The sequence below is a fragment of the Solanum dulcamara genome, chromosome 12 (assembly GCF_947179165.1).
Source record: "Solanum dulcamara chromosome 12, daSolDulc1.2, whole genome shotgun sequence".
In the NCBI taxonomy this organism is placed as follows: Eukaryota; Viridiplantae; Streptophyta; class Magnoliopsida; order Solanales; family Solanaceae; genus Solanum; species Solanum dulcamara.
In genome coordinates, this window is record NC_077248.1 from 19,865,366 (window position 1) to 19,879,733 (window position 14,368).

Genomic DNA, 14,368 nt, shown 5'->3' on the forward strand with positions numbered 1-14,368 from the left:
ATGCCAATTAATAAATCAAATCTTATATTTTCTAAATTTCAAGCCTAGGGTTAAGTCTCAATTTTCTCCAATATTATAAATTTAATAAAATTCATATAACATAATACACCTAATATTTAGTTACTTATATTAATATATCAAAACTTAATTTATAATATAAAACAAAATAATAGTTAAAATTGAAGCCACTAGTTACGAAACCAGTGGCAGCAACCATGCCAAATTCACCCTACCATTTTGAAATAATCCAATTCCCAATCATGATCTTATGATTATGCATGATAACTCTATTAAATTATTATTATTATTATTATTATTATTATTATTATTATATATCATCTCCTAGTAGCCTTAAAGGAAATCTCACTGATGTAAATACTCATACTTGATAGTCACCTCTATTTACCAACCAAAAATAATCCCCCAAAGCCAAATTTCTATTTCTGTTTACAAACCAATTTCCTGTCTCTTTCATAATTCAACATTTTACTAATAGAATAATAATATGACCACCAACTATAAACTTACTTGTTCGTTGCAGTGGTTCCTTTTCGTCTTCGATGTCGCACAAGTAAGTTTCTCGTCTAGTCCCTTTCTCTTTTCTTTTCAAATTAATTATGTACTAAAGTAACAAACCCTACTAATCTATTTTAATACATATAAGAAAAGTGGTATAAGGTATTAGATAAGTTAACACTTTAGCCTATCAATTAAATTAATTATTTAAAATCACCAATCAACTAATTAACCGAAGTTATCAAATAGTGTGAAATTCCCAATTTAAATTTGCGGAAAGGTCTTTTATTAAAGAGAGAGAAATCATTCTCAAAATGACCTAACGGGTCATTACAGACCACCACATGTTGGGTTTGAGAGCCGTGTGATGGGTGACTATCCAGCACGGTTCGGAGAGCACTTTTAGTTTGCACTGGTGAATGGAAGCCCCGCCTATCAAGGAAGAAGGAAGTGGCTCTTCCCACGGTGGAGTCACCATTGACTTTATTTATTATTATGGTAAATAAATATATCAAGATGCCAATCTGAGATCTTATTTTGGTTCAATACGTCCACCTACGAGACTCACATTTGGCTTTCATCTCGGTAGGTGTATTATTATACATTTTTCCAAAAGAACATTCATTCATTTCTTTCTTCGTTATGGTCAAGACATTTTTGTGCCAATAAGGAGTTATTCCGTGACTTTGAGGAGTCAACTGACGTCGAGTGTGTATATATAGGTAACTCTACTACTGCTGGAGTTATAGGTAAAGGAAAAGTTTTACTTAAATTAACTTCTAAAAAACCTTTAATCTTGAACAATGTTCTGTACGTTCCCTCCCTCCATAGAAACTTAGTTTCAGGATCACTTCACAAAAGTAGGCCTTAAACTTTTTTTAAAGCTGATAAAATAATATTTTTCGTGGAGAAGACTTTGTTGGGAAGGGGTATCTTAGTGAAGGCTTATTTGTACTGAATATTGTTCAAGAGATTATCAATAATGCAAGTATTTTAAATTCTTCTTATATTATTGAGTAATAATTTGTGGCATGGTAGACTAGATCATGTTAATATTGTTTCTATTAAAAGACTTTAAAAATTGAAATTAATTCCTCCAGTAAAAATTGATGATGTTTCTAAATGTCATGTGTGCATAGAAGCAAAGCATGTCAAGAAACTTTCAAATCCGTTATTAGTAGAAAAATTGAATTGCTTGAACTAGTACATTCAAAATTAGCATATTTCAAAAACATTGTTAGCAAAGGTGTAAAAATGTATTAGATTAATTTTGTTAATGATTTTTCTAGATACACTAGGGTATATCTTCTTAAGTCTAAAGATGAGGCAGGAAGTATGTTCTTGAAATTCAAGCAGAAGTGAAAAATCAATTAAATAGGAAGATTAAGAGATTTCGATCTGATAGGGGGCTGAATACAGTACTAAAACTCTAGAGGATTTTTGTGAGAAAAATGATTTATACATGAGTTTAGTGCTTCCTATACCCCCAACAAAATGGTATAGTCGAAAGAAAAAAATAAAACCCTTATAGAAATGATGAATTCTATGTTTTAAGCTTGGGTCTTGGTCTTCTCTTACAGCACAACAGTAGCAAGAAGAGCAACAAAACCCTAATTTAAAGAGCTAATCATGCCAAAGCAAATCTACGAGACCAAGGATTTCATCCTAACAGCAAGGAGGAAGGATGCATGATCTATCATGTTACATCTCGCACTTTTGCGCATTTGGAAAAAAACAATTTACTTGCAAGGAAAGAGGTTATGAGTTATTTTATTTAATACCGGTGTAATGTTAAAGAGAACGTTGAGGTGAAATTACGGAGGAAGGCCGAGGGAAAAATTTATGTGGAATTTTTGGGAAATTAGTTTGGGAATTACAAAAGTGAAATACATAAGTTTGGGCTACAAAGGAATAATGATAAGAAAATTGAGGCCCAAATCAAGAAATGGCCCAAATTTTTGGAAATTGAGTTCATTAAGCAAGAAAGCCCATTACCCATTTACTATCTATTTATATATATTTCTAGTTTGCTAGAAACTTCAAGAAGTAGAAAAGTCTAAAAGATGACTTAGTAGTCATCTTGTTTTCTATTTCTAGAATTCTCAAGAAACTTGGAGAAAAGAGGGGGAAAAAATAAGAGACGAAAGTTGGAATAGCTAGGGATTTTATCCCTTGAAATCTTGTTCCAAAATTAATTCTTCTAATATTCCAAGCAAGTTGAAGGCCCTAATCAACATAGAGAGATTGTTGGAACAAGAAGGCTATTCATTCTTGCAAGGCACAATTCTAGCAAGTTGAAGAACTAAGTGGAAAAGGTAAGGTTTCAATCTTCTCTATTTTTTATGGATGGTTGGTATATGTTGTAGAGTGAAGAAATGGATGAAGTATATGAAAATATGTATGTGGGTGTTGGCCGTGTATGTGATATTGTGTGGAAAGAATAGATTAATTTTATGTAGTATGTGGTTGTTGTTTCAAGGTATAGGAATGGATGGAAAATTCATGAAAATATGCATATAGTTGTTGTGGCCGAATATGGGGGTGGTTTGGCAAGTTATGGTGAATTGATTCTATTTAGTATTTTAGTTTTTGTTATGGATTCTTTGTTTCTAGGAAAAGCTTAAGGATCCTTATAAAGTTATAGTAGTTGGAGACTTGTTTTAGAAGTTTGTAAATTTAATATGATGTTCTTGCATATATGGAAGCTAATATTGTTAGTATGATGTGGTTAGTGTGTAAATTATTGGGTTGTGGTAATTGAATTTGAAAGAAGGGATTAGATTGTTATTGTTCTTATTGGAATTGGAAGGTCTTGGAGAAAGTAGTATATGGATTTGGTATGATTGTTGGTAAATTGGCCGAGTTAGATCCTCGGGGATGGTGTATTTACAAGGGAAGTGCTGTCGAAATTTTGGTAGACAAAATGTTAGTTTAGAATGAGGTTCTTGGATACCTATAGCTAATGTTGGCATTCATTAATCTTGTTATAGATTTTGGGAAAGCCAAGAGTTAAGTGGGATTGACTAAGGAAGCGGACAAGGTATGTAAGGCTTACCCTTTTCTTTCAAGGCATGATTCCGATGTTACGGTTTATAAGTGCTTCCATATTTTCTTTGTTTCCCAAAGTTAGGTGTCAATGGTCCCAAGGGAATGACTATTTGTTTTTTTCTATAACCCGTCAATGTTTTCCAAAATGTCTATAGTTTCCCCAAAATAAAGGTTTACCCTTCTTTTTCTTGGCATGTTTTGACATAAATATATAGAGCTACTCTTTCTTTTTGGCATGATTTTTATGAAACAAGTATATGACATTTTATACAATTTCAAGAAAGTCTTATTCGTAGAGCCACTAGGATGGCCAATTTTCTTGAGTTTCCAAAGGATATTTTCTCGTGCTTAGATACGCGTATATGATTTCAAAAGTTTTATTTTGACATAATCCATGGAAATTTTCAAAAGGTACTTGACATGACTCTTATCTTGATTTTGAATCATAGCTCATTCCGATTTTTCTACGAGTCTTGAAAATCGGTCCTATGTAGATATGTATACGATTTGGCGTCTTATGAGATTGTGACCTTATTCTACGTTCTCTTAATATTATCTTTCGTTGATAGTCTCATCCTATAATAATTGTTCCTTCAAGGTGAGACAAAGCGACCGTGATTAATTCATAATATAATCGGAGGTTACCGACCTTCCGTCACTCCGATAGATACATGACTTTCGTTGAGCTCTCCTGCATGCTGTCTATATGTATATGTATATGTATATGGGGGATATGGGGAGGTGTATATGTGGCGCTATAGACGCATTCCCACCTGATCAGTTGGAGTAATTTTCATCCTGGACGCGGGATGCCCGGACGCGGGACATATGTGGGCACGCCGACGTTGTTCGGTGATATGACTTCTATTTTCTATGAATATGAACAAGAAATGTTTTTTTTATGATAAGACAAGCATGCATGGCATCTGGCCTAAAAGGGCACTCATATGTACAGGTTACTCTCTTAACTCACTATATGTCTATGATTCTACGATATGGTTGTTCATACTTTATGTTCTTTATTATGCTGATTTTCATGCCTTACATGCTCGGTACATTACTCGTACTGACCCCCTTTTCTTTGGGGGCTGCGTTTCATGCCACGCAGGTAGGCAGGCGGACGAGTTCGGTCCTTAGGAGCTCCACTAGCAGTACACCAAGAGCGCTCCAGTTGTTTCGGAGCTTCATTTTATCGGTACTAGTTCGTGTATATATTTGGGCACGGCAGAAACCGGCCCTCCTTGTGGTCATATGTATCTTGTTTAGAGGCTCGTAGACAAATATGTAAAGCTAGATGTTTTGCAACTTGGTCGTCGTTGTGTAAAATATTAGCAAAGTCTGTTGACGTATGGTTATAATTATGCTATTAACAATGGTATCTCTCATTCGGCCCACTCAGTAGTAAGAATAGGATACGTATAGTAGGTGCTCGGAATAACACTTTCGGGTACCCGTCGCGGGCCTGGATGGGTCGTGACAAAGTGGTATCAGAGCAGGCGGTCCTAGGGGTTGTCTACGAGCCATGTCCAGTAGAGTCCTGATTATGGGTGTGAAGCGCGCCACACTTATAAACAGGGGGCTGTAGGGCGTTTAGGAAATATGATCTTCTTTGTACTCTAGATCGTGCGATAAAGCTATGCTACTAGGTTTCTATGTCCTCCTCTTAATCCTGTGTTATGGTTTCAGTAATGCCGGTAAAGAGGAAAGCTATGACGGCCCTTATGGACAAGACAGTGGATGGGAGAAGAGTTCAGCGAGAGCCACCAGTGGAGGTAGAAGAAGGAGAGTCTAATAACGAAGCTTCTCCCCAGACTTCTCATGCTCTCCCCAGGTCGGCAGAGCAAGAAGGAGCCCCAGTTATAGCTCCAGTACCTCTAGTTCCACCGCCAACAGCTTCGGGCCAACAGATAACAAAGGCTATTCAGTTGCTAACCCAGTTAATTGCCGCACAAGCTTAGCGGCAAGGTGAGGGCCATGGAGATAGGACGGTGAGTGCGAGAGCCCGAGATTTTATCAACCTAAAACCACCAGAATTTTATGGATCAAAAGTAGAGGAAGACCCGCAAGGTTTCATAGATGAGATGCTGAGAACACTGAGGATAATACATGTTTCAGATACCGAGTCAGTGGAGTTAGCTTCATATAGATTGCGGGATGTGGCAGTCCAATGGTATAATAATTGGATATCTTCGCGGGGAGAAAATGTGCCTCCCCCGGTCTGGCAGGAGTTCACTGAAGCATTCCTGCGACATTACTTACCACCAGAGATTCGACGGGCTCGAGCCGATATGTTCTTGAATCTTAAGCAAGGAAATATGAGCGTCCGGGAATATAACCTCCGTTTTAACTCCTTGGCCAGGTATGCCCCAGCCATGGTGGCTGATATGGGAGATTGTGTACATCGGTTTGTGAGTGGGTTGGGACCACATTTAGTTAAGGAGTGCTTGACGGCTTCACTCCAGGATGGGATGACTATTGCTCGTATCCAAGCCCACGCCCAAAACCTGGAGGAACAACACCAACCACAAAGAGGTGAACGTTATTCGGATGGAGGTTCTAGAAAAAAGGGCAGATTTGTCGAAACTAGAAGTGAGTACAGAGGGGGACAGGCACAACAACATTCTGGGTATTCAGGCCAATCAGCAGCCAGTGCACCTCCTCGATTTGCGGATAGAAGATTTGACCGTCCTACCTATTCAGGAGCAGAACAGAGTTCTAGGGTTTCAAGGTCCCAGTATAGAGCTGATTTTAACAAGACAGGGCAATCCCCACTACGGTGTTCTCGGTGTGGCAGGTCGCACGTTGGGCGGTGCTACCTAGATACAGGTGCATGTTTTGCCTGTGGTCGGACTGACCATTTAATGCGTAATTGCCCACTAAGGTATGAAGGAGACAGAGCCCAGCCCGCCGAATCGGCAGTTGGTTCATCATCAACTGTGCGCCCTCCAGGAAAGACTTTCCAGGCTTCAGAGAGCCGTGGCCAAGGCAGAGGAGGAGGGGCACCCAGCTCAGCCGGTCCTCCGCACCGTATATATGCATTGGCAGGACGACAGGATCCTGAACCTTCCTCGGATGCGACTACAGGTACACTACCGACATTTGTTTTTGTTTCTATGATAAGTATGTGGTAATTGATTTAGGTTCCACTTTATCGTATACCGCTCTCTGCATTGTTGAACGTATTGGGAATTGGAAAGTCTAGGACAAAAGGTAGTCCTATACATAGGTGAAGGGTGAATACTGGGAATTAAGAAGGTTAAAATGGTAATTAAAGGGGAAAGATGCGTTACGAGATTGTTTCGGAAGTTGTTAAGACCCTAACCTGCTCCAGATTACGTGATAAAGGTCGTGCGAGGGAGTGGAGGCAAATATATTGGTATTAAGACACCGAAATGCATTAAAGTTTCAAGGTTAAGTGTGCTAGGGTGAGAGAAATATTAGGATGGGTGACCCCCTGGGAAGTGGGCTGAATATTTCATTGGTATTTGGAACAGAAAGAAAGTAGGTACATAGAGAGTAAGGAGCTTACAACTATAAAGGAGACCTCCCCGACGTATTATAATACACCATAAGGTCGGTGCAACATTCGGGGACGAATGTTCTAAAGGGGGGGAGGATGTTACATCTCGCACTTTTGCGCATTTGGAAAAAAACAATTTACTTGCAAGGAAAGAGGTTATGAGTTATTTTATTTAATACCGGTGTAATGTTAAAGAGAACGTTGAGGTGAAATTACGGAGGAAGGCCGAGGGAAAAATTTATGTGGAATTTTTGGGAAATTAGTTTGGGAATTACAAAAGTGAAATACATAAGTTTGGGCTACAAAGGAATAATGATAAGAAAATTGAGGCCCAAATCAAGAAATGGCCCAAATTTTTGGAAATTGAGTTCATTAAGCAAGAAAGCCCATTACCCATTTACTATCTATTTATATATATTTCTAGTTTGCTAGAAACTTCAAGAAGTAGAAAAGTCTAAAAGATGACTTAGTAGTCATCTTGTTTTCTATTTCTAGAATTCTCAAGAAACTTGGAGAAAAGAGGGGGAAAAAATAAGAGACGAAAGTTGGAATAGCTAGGGATTTTATCCCTTGAAATCTTGTTCCAAAATTAATTCTTCTAATATTCCAAGCAAGTTGAAGGCCCTAATCAACATAGAGAGATTGTTGGAACAAGAAGGCTATTCATTCTTGCAAGGCACAATTCTAGCAAGTTGAAGAACTAAGTGGAAAAGGTAAGGTTTCAATCTTCTCTATTTTTTATGGATGGTTGGTATATGTTGTAGAGTGAAGAAATGGATGAAGTATATGAAAATATGTATGTGGGTGTTGGCCGTGTATGTGATATTGTGTGGAAAGAATAGATTAATTTTATGTAGTATGTGGTTGTTGTTGCAAGGTATAGGAATGGATGGAAAATTCATGAAAATATGCATATAGTTGTTGTGGCCGAATATGGGGGTGGTTTGGCAAGTTATGGTGAATTGATTCTATTTAGTATTTTAGTTTTTGTTATGGATTCTATGTTGCTAGGAAAAGCTTAAGGATCCTTATAAAGTTATAGTAGTTGGAGACTTGTTTTAGAAGTTTGTAAATTTAATATGATGTTCTTGCATATATGGAAGCTAATATTGTTAGTATGATGTGGTTAGTGTGTAAATTATTGGGTTGTGGTAATTGAATTTGAAAGAAGGGATTAGATTGTTATTGTTCTTATTGGAATTGGAAGGTCTTGGAGAAAGTAGTATATGGATTTGGTATGATTGTTGGTAAATTGGCCGAGTTAGATCCTCGGGGATGGTGTATTTACAAGGGAAGTGCTGTCGAAATTTTGGTAGACAAAATGTTAGTTTAGAATGAGGTTCTTGGATACCTATAGCTAATGTTGGCATTCATTAATCTTGTTATAGATTTTGGGAAAGCCAAGAGTTAAGTGGGATTGACTAAGGAAGCGGACAAGGTATGTAAGGCTTACCCTTTTCTTTCAAGGCATGATTCCGATGTTACGGTTTATAAGTGCTTCCATATTTTCTTTGTTTCCCAAAGTTAGGTGTCAATGGTCCCAAGGGAATGACTATTTGTTTTTTTCTATAACCCGTCAATGTTTTCCAAAATGTCTATAGTTTCCCCAAAATAAAGGTTTACCCTTCTTTTTCTTGGCATGTTTTGACATAAATATATAGAGCTACTCTTTCTTTTTGGCATGATTTTTATGAAACAAGTATATGACATTTTATACAATTTCAAGAAAGTCTTATTCGTAGAGCCACTAGGATGGCCAATTTTCTTGAGTTTCCAAAGGATATTTTCTCGTGCTTAGATACGCGTATATGATTTCAAAAGTTTTATTTTGACATAATCCATGGAAATTTTCAAAAGGTACTTGACATGACTCTTATCTTGATTTTGAATCATAGCTCATTCCGATTTTTCTACGAGTCTTGAAAATCGGTCCTATGTAGATATGTATACGATTTGGCGTCTTATGAGATTGTGACCTTATTCTACGTTCTCTTAATATTATCTTTCGTTGATAGTCTCATCCTATAATAATTGTTCCTTCAAGGTGAGACAAAGCGACCGTGATTAATTCATAATATAATCGGAGGTTACCGACCTTCCGTCACTCCGATAGATACATGACTTTCGTTGAGCTCTCCTGCATGCTGTCTATATGTATATGTATATGTATATAGGGGATATGGGGAGGTGTATATGTGGCGCTATAGACGCATTCCCACCTGATCAGTTGGAGTAATTTTCATCCTGGACGCGGGATGCCCGGACGCGGGACATATGTGGGCACGCCGACGTTGTTCGGTGATATGACTTCTATTTTCTATGAATATGAACAAGAAATGTTTTTTTTATGATAAGACAAGCATGCATGACATCTGGCCTAAAAGGGCACTCATATGTACAGGTTACTCTCTTAACTCACTATATGTCTATGATTCTACGATATGGTTGTTCATACTTTATGTTCTTTATTATGCTGATTTTCATGTCTTACATGCTCGGTACATTACTCGTACTGACCCCCTTTTCTTTGGGGGCTGCGTTTCATGCCACGCAGGTAGGCAGGCGGACGAGTTCGGTCCTTAGGAGCTCCACTAGCAGTACACCAAGAGCGCTCCAGTTGTTTCGGAGCTTCATTTTATCGGTACTAGTTCGTGTATATATTTGGGCACGGCAGAAACCGGCCCTCCTTGTGGTCATATGTATCTTGTTTAGAGGCTCGTAGACAGATATGTAAAGCTAGATGTTTTGCAACTTGCTCGTCGTTGTGTAAAATGTTAGCAAAGTCTGTTGACGTATGGTTATAATTATGCTATTAACAATGGTATCTCTCATTCAGCCCACGCAGTAGTAAGAATAGGATACGTATAGTAGGTGCTCGGAATAACACTTTCGGGTACCCGTCGCGGCCCTGGATGGGTCGTGACATATCAAGATCAAGAAGAACAAGAATATGGTTAAGTTCAAGGTTTCCTGCTCCAAGTACTTGTAAACATTCTGTGTGTCAGACTTTGAGAAGGATGACAAGTTGAAGTAGTCACTTTCTCTAGGTTTGAGCATGCAAGACCTTTGAAGATGGAAAGAGTTCATGTATTTTCTCCTTCGATTGATTAGAAGATACTTGAGAATTCAAAAAACTTATGCTCCTTTACCATTTTTTCATCATGTCGAATATCTTAAGTTTTATTCATTTTAGATATTGTGTTGTTTTCTAAATTGTCTCCTTTGACTTTATTTTTAATCCTTATGGTGTTGACAATAAATTTTGGTTAATTTTCCTGAATTCAATTTCCTTGGTTAAAAAACAAACTCGGGTCTATCTAACAATATGGGGGGAGGGGAAGTAGTCTTGTATGCATGTTATATCCTTAATAGAGTCCCTCATAAGAATTTAGACAAGACCTCATATGAGTTGTAGAAAGGGGTTTTCTCCTAAATTGAAATTTCTGAAAGTGTGGGGGTGTTTGGCTTGGTCTACCTGATTTTAAACGAGTATATGGTTGTTCTAAAACTTTTAACACTGTCTTTATTAGTTATTCTCAAAATAGTGATGCATATAGGTTTATGTCTTTAAATGATCATTATATTTGTGAATTTAGAGATACAGAATCTTTTGAACATATTTTTCTTTGAAAAATGATGTGCCCAGCGATGTGCAAAATAATGCTTCTACATCTATGTCTGTTAATTTTCATGTTGTTCATTCTTCTGATGTTATTTCTAATAAGCATGAAAATGAACTTAGAAGGAGTAAAAGACATAAAATTGAGACTAGCTTTGATCATGATTTTATCACTACTTTCTTGACTGAAAATTCTAATATTGATACATTAAATGATGAATCAGTGTCTATATAGTTAATAAAAGAAGATCCTAAGACTAATCATGAAGCAATGAGATCAATAAATGTGATTTTTGGAAAGAGGTTATTAAAAGTAAATTTGTCACGCCCCGAGAGGGTACCCTAGACGTGACCGGCACTCAAAGACCATTGTTGATTCCCAAGTGAACCACTTGGTCCAATCACACATCCGTTCATATCAATCAATCAGTGGAAAGTTTAAAATAAAGAAATAATTTAGTGGGCAATCCAAATCAACGATTCTAACTCAAGAAAGAAAGGCCAGGGGCCAACAAATCAACTCCAATCTATGTCGTTTAAAATTGTTTGACAAGAATGATTTAAGGAAATAAAATACTCGATTGACCCATCACTATCTAGTCTATGAAGCCTCTATAACTACTATCTAATTGGTGCCAATGACATGTTCATGGCTACCTCAAATTAAAATGAAAAGGGCTAACTCGACGCAAGAATACATAAGCGGTGTCCTCCGAATGTAGGGAAGGACTCACCAATACGCTGAGTATGTATAGATCCTCAATGGTGCTTCTATTGACGATCTCTTAAATCTGTCTTTGCATCATGAAATGATGCAGGTCCAAATAGACGTCAGTATATGGAATGTACGAGTATGTAATATGGCAGAATGAAACATACCTCAAGGAAGAATAACGTTGGTTCAAATATCTTAAAACCAGAAAGATAAGAGAGACTCAATCAAAGTGTCATAAGTCTAAAGTAAGAATACATTTTAGACAAAGACCAATCATATACCATACAATCCAATCCAATCATATACAATACAGTTCAATCAAATCATTTACAATTCGATCCCATCCAATCATGTACAATCCGATCCAATCTAATCATATCACGTATCCAATCCAATCATATGCAATCAATTCAACAATCAACTCAACAATCAAGTCAAAGGACTCAACTAAATAAATATGTAAATTAGAACTAAGTAATGTTATACAATCCAACTCAATTTCAAACAATCTCAATCAAACCAATCAAATCATGCACAATCCACTTAATTTGGGAGTTTCTCTAACCGACAACAATCCCACCACCTATAAATAGGTGATGCACAATGAGCCACATCGTTGCCACGTCCGTTCATACTTGCTAGGATATGAATGAATCAACCAATCATGGATCCATCAATCAATCAAGTCCTATCATTTCAAGACAATGAAATAGGGAAACATCTGACACGGTACAATCCCTTCCTACGTTGGTGGCGTAGTTTATGGGATTCGAGTATGGACTATACTCTTACCCAATTCGGTGCTCAATACTCCTCCCAAGACTCAATATGCACATATCTATCAAGTGAGTAAAATATTCAAAATACTCATTTAGTCTCTTAGGACTTAATTTCAAATCAACTCATTTAGATTCATTGGACTCTTTTCAAAACTCAATCAGTCTGGTCTCATTGGACCTTCTTTCAAATCGACTCATCTCAATCATAAAACTCTTCTTTTAAAATTTGATACCATCTCAACTCAATGGATGTAGAAAATATTATATGCATTTAAAATATAATTCCAACTCCTAAACTCTACCTCAAAATAGATATTTTTATGTAAAAATGTTCAACTCATTTACACTCAAAATACTCATGTTCAAAGTGATAATTAAGAGACTTTTCAAACTCAAATCATGCTTAAACTCTTTTTTAAAAAATCAAAGATGAAAATAATCATTCTTTAAAACTCAAAATAGTGTATAAATAGTTTATGCAAAAATGCTCACAATTATTTATTTAAAACTCCTTCTCAAAAGATCATTTATTTTCAAAATGCTTATAAGACTCCAATCAAATCAAATTATGCAAATCACATATCACATAATCACATTAGACTCCAATCTACTTCATCACACAACATTCTCATCAACATAACCTCTTCATTCACATCATCGTCAAATATCATCATTCACATCATCATCAAACATCATCATCGCATCATTATCAAATATCATCTTTCACATCATTATCAAACATCATCATTACATCATCATCAAATATCTACTCCAAAATCCTTATTTAATTCAATGTTCAATTTATAGAGACAAAAAGACATTCCAACTCTACCAAGGTTTCATTTCTTTTTATGCCCTTCACAATCATAATTATCCCAAAATTCTCATATAACTAAAAATTAATTTCATCAAACTCATGTAAAAGAATACCTCATTTCACTATAAAAAAATAATATTGTTTTTATTATACATAAAAACCATCAATCTCATCCTCAAGATAAATTATGATCAAAAAGAAATCTCATCTTGGGTTCATGTGAATGAATATACATGAATTCATACTCTCAACAAAGTCAACTCAAGAATATCATTAACACATTTTAGTAATATTCTATAGTTTAGGAAATTTTAAGAAAAAATCTTCATAGAAGGTTCAAATCTTTCACAACTTCTATCCAACACATCTATGGGCATATGGAAGAACTCAATCCATATTTTAGGTTAGCCTTACATACCTTAGAGTAGATTTTTAAGAAACCTTGTTGTTGGTTCTTCAATGGGAAGCTTGAATCCTTGAATTATTTTTAGGGCAAACCTTGTTAGAGATGATTTGAGAGAAGAGGGTGAAGGTTAGGGTTTCTTTGGAGGTGAGGAGGCTGAAAAAAATGAGCCTAAAACATCTTGTGTTAGTGTATATATGTTTAGGGAAAATGTCCAAGTTGCCCTTCTTCAAAATCTGAAAAACTGGGCAAAAATCTTGTTGGCGCTATAGTGGCGCATCGCGCCACTGCAGCGCCAATCCAAAATAGGCTTAAAACCCTGCACATCTAATAGTGGCGCATCGCGCCAAGGACCAAACTACGGAGGCTGTTTTCTGGTGCTATAGTGGCGTCGGGCGCCATTGGAGCGCCAAGCCTAAATTCCTGCAGTGGTCACCCAGGCCTGAAATTCCTGCAGTACTAGTCTGTAGTAAAATGGTCATAACGTTTGACTCCGAACTCCAAAAATTGCAACCTTGGTGGCGTTGGAAAGAAGACTCAAATAACTTTAATTTGGTAGGTCGTGGTCTACCCAGTTCATTATATTCAAAGAGATATGGTCATTGGAATTTGACTTCTATACGAACTCATCCGGAAACTTAGTCGAGACTAATTCTTTGGACTCGACTTGGTGTTAGAGATCCCTTATGACCCCTAAAAATATCTAACACACTTCAAATACTTAGGAATTAATCCTAACTCATATATAAAATTACAATTCATACGGTTCGAGTCTACACACACGTGAAGAAGTGTTTGAGTCTTTGCGAAAAAAATTCTGGGGTGTTACAGAATTAAACTCTATAACTTCTAATGACACTTGAGACTTGTATGATTTGCCTAAAGGTTGTAAATCCATAAGTATCAAGTGGATATTTAAGAAGAAATTGAGACCTGATGGTACAATTGATA

General features: G+C 36.6%; 1 pseudogene; it reads left to right on the plus strand.

Annotated features, from left to right (window-relative positions):
• The first annotated feature begins 2,145 nt into the window (after positions 1–2,145).
• LOC129877275 (60S ribosomal protein L38-like) lies at positions 2,146–10,154 on the plus strand (annotated as a pseudogene).
• Positions 10,155–14,368: the final 4,214 nt, after the last annotated feature.